General features: G+C 34.4%; 1 pseudogene; it reads left to right on the top strand.

Moving 5' to 3' along the window:
* The first annotated feature begins 2,107 nt into the window (after positions 1–2,107).
* On the top strand, positions 2,108–3,124 carry LOC108729149 (uncharacterized; annotated as a pseudogene).
* The last annotated feature ends 389 nt before the right edge of the window (positions 3,125–3,513 follow it).

Below are 3,513 nucleotides of genomic sequence, written 5' to 3'. Positions count from 1 at the left end.
CATGTAACAAAGCAATATGCAATCATTGTAATGGGGAATTTAATATAAATGTACGACGCATAGATACTTTTCATAAGCACTTGGTGGAGGCACATGCAGACAAATTAACAGAAAAAGAGAAGAATGAAGTGAAATTCCATTGGACTTGGGACTATTTTATCTTAAAAGACTGTACAAAGGCAATATGCACAATATGTAACGTAACAACTGGGGGGAAACATGTAAGTAGTTTAAAAAGCCACTTAAGAAGAAATCATAAGTAAGTATACTCCATGTATATAATATAATTATGAAGCGTACTTAGAATATAAAATTTATTGTAATAAAATGATGTATATTAGCTAAATATGTGTATCACAGATAATGGTAAATACTGATTGAAAGGTTTATTGAATAGGTTTTTTCGTATTTTGTGCGTTTATTCAAATATGATTTAAAAATGCATTTATTCGTATACATAGGGATAAATGTTGATAATATATAACGGAAGCAGCTTGCCATTGACCTTGACATATGTTGTCATGACCCTGAGAAACCTCCAACAAGTTTGAGCCGTAGCTCGTCCTTCATTAAAAAGTTATTAACAAAAAATTTCACAACTATATAACACCCCTGATAGCAAAATGTTAGAAATTTGCGCACAAATTGGCAGCAACCTCGATCAAAGTTTTATTACAAAACCATAGCCATCTGTGCCCGCATATGGCTATGGACATGTCAACAAAGTCTGTTGACATGTTTTGACATGATTGCTGACAAAAACCGACCAAAGTCTGCTGACATAATCTAACTGCTGACGTAACCTGACGGCAGATTAGCAGCAAAAACCGATCAAAATCTGTCATTTTCATTTAAATCGACCTAGTTGCTTATAAGAAATTTTGCGTACATATATGTATAATCACCTTTATCTCATTGATGTAACGTTATTTAGTACCATTAAGTGCAAGCTGTGCATATTCTACTATTCAAATTTACTGTTATTATAATATATTCAATACCCAAAAAATTTGTAATATTCAACTATTTTAATTTTTGCACAAATTATTAGATTTATATAATATTTGAATCTACTTGATTGTTTGATCTTCTCGTAAAGTTCGAATCATAGGACTCTTAAAAGTGATAACATTGACCGTACAATCGAGTAGATTGTATAATTTTTAATCACATTTTTTATCGATTCTTCAATCTCACTTCTTATCTAAATGTAGGATATTCGATGCCTGGTTCAGATAATGACATGGATAACAAGAACAATTCGGATAAATATGTGGATGCAAATACAACTACAAAGAATGCAAAACGTCATGAAGACTTATCTAACTCAACAGATTTGTACAATAATTGATACGAAGAAACAGGAGAAACAGAAGAACTTAATGAGTAATTATGTGTTTTACGCTGATTAAAATATATATACGAGTACATATATATGTGTAAATAGATCTCATGAATTCAATATTGGCTTTTCCATACAAACATAATCTATGATGCATTATGCGAAATATTCATTTATTACGTGTTCTATTATTTCTTTTTATAATAAACAAAAAATCAAAATTATTTTTTTAGTCTTGTTATATTATTACATTTGGTTATATTACATTTGTTACGTGATTATATAAGATGTTATTATAGTTTTCGTTATAATTATGGGTATATACGTAACATATTAGCACAAGTAATGTACTAAATTAAATATTATGATTGCACATGTTAGACAGTTTATGTACGTTAAATAGAAGAATAGAGAAGGTTTCAGAAATATTGGAAAGAGGAAATGCAATAAACATTTATACCTTTCTATCTCATGAACAATTGTTACAAAAAGTATAATCATATAGCATAAATAAATGTGTTTAAATTTGCCTTCTTATTTGAAATTCGTAATTAATATAAATATACGAGGGCAAATCTATAAGTACCCGTGTTTGAGGACAGGTGACGTTGCTGATGCAAGTTGGCATTACCATCGTGTACTATCATGTTTCAAATGACGCTATACAAAATTTCAGAGTGATTCATGCTATAGTCTTGATTTGACAGCAATTCGTAGTGAGAGTGTTTGATGTTTTCCGATACAATGGAAAAAGAACAATATCGATCCGTGATTCGCTTTTTATTTTTGGATAGAAAAACGTGCAAAGAAATAAAAACGAAGTTGGATGCCGTCTATGAGAACCCTTCACCATCTATGACAACCGTCAGATATTGGTTCAACGAATTCAAACGTGGTCGTTCGTTTGTTTTTGATGAGGAGCGCCCAGACCGCCCGGCAGACGTGGTTACTGAAGAAATCGTTGACAAAGTCCACGACATGATTCTCGCTGATCGCCGAACGAAAGTGCGTGAAGTAGCAGAGGCCATAGGCGTGTCGTATGGAACGTCATTCAATATTTTGTATGATAATTTGGGAATGAAAAAGCTGTCGGCCCGATGAGTGTCGCGATTGCTCACGGTGGACAACAAGCGAACGCGGTTATCAATTTCAAAGCAATGTTTGGAGCTGTCCGAAGGCAGCACAATCCGAAGGAGTTTTTGCGTCGAGTAGTAACGTTGATGAAACATGAATTCATTACCACACCGGAGACCATGGTACAGTCAAAACAGTGGATTTCACCCGGCGAACGTGCTCCGAAGAAGGCCAAGACGGTCCCATCGGCCGGAAAAGTGATGGCCACTGTTTTTTGGAATGCGCAAGGCGTAATCTTCATCGACTACATGGGGAAAAGCAAAACTATCACGGGACAGTACTAGCTGACTTATTGGGCCGATTCGATGTTGAATTGAAGAAAAAAGGCCCCCATTTGGCGAAAAAAAAGTGTTGTTCCATCAGGACGATGCACCGGCTCACTCCTCCGCAGTCGCCATAGCCAAATTGGTCGAATTGCGGTACGAATTGCTGCCGCATCCACCGTACTCTCCGCATTTGGCCCCCTGCGACTTCTTGTTTTCAAACTTGAAAAATTGGCTCGGTGGAAAAAGATTCACGTCGAATGAGGAGGTCATTGCCGAAACAGAGACCAATTTTGCTAAGTTCGACAAATCGTATTTTTCGGAGGGATTAAAAAAATGGCAGAAACGTTGGGAAAAATATCCTCCTAAAAGGGGATTACGTTGAAAAATAAAAAAAAATTTTGTGAAAATCTTACGTCTTCATTACTAACACGGATACTTATAGATTTGCCCTCGTACATGAGTAGTTTCTTGCTCGCAAAGTACAATGCATTTGCCTTCACTTGTAATTCTACTTACATTAATACGTATACCTTTTCATTTTCGTTTTTGTTCATGATGTACATATATGTATATACTTGTTTGTGTAATAGCTTTCTTTATTCCCTCTTTATAATATTAAAAAAAATGTATTTACATTTATGAACTTTATTTTAAATTAAGTCAAAATCCAACGACGAATCACACATCATAGATTTTGCATATAGTATAATACCTTGTTTTCTAGCAATAAATTTTAGAGAGATTGTTCCTGCATACTATACAGGGTGTTTC

Source organism: Mycetomoellerius zeteki, unplaced genomic scaffold (genome assembly GCF_001594055.1).
Source record: "Mycetomoellerius zeteki isolate Tzet28-1 unplaced genomic scaffold, Tzet1.0 scaffold700, whole genome shotgun sequence".
NCBI classification, from domain to species: domain Eukaryota; kingdom Metazoa; phylum Arthropoda; class Insecta; order Hymenoptera; family Formicidae; genus Mycetomoellerius; species Mycetomoellerius zeteki.
The sequence above is the reverse complement of the archived record's forward strand: the minus strand, read 5'-3'. Positions and strand labels throughout refer to the sequence as shown.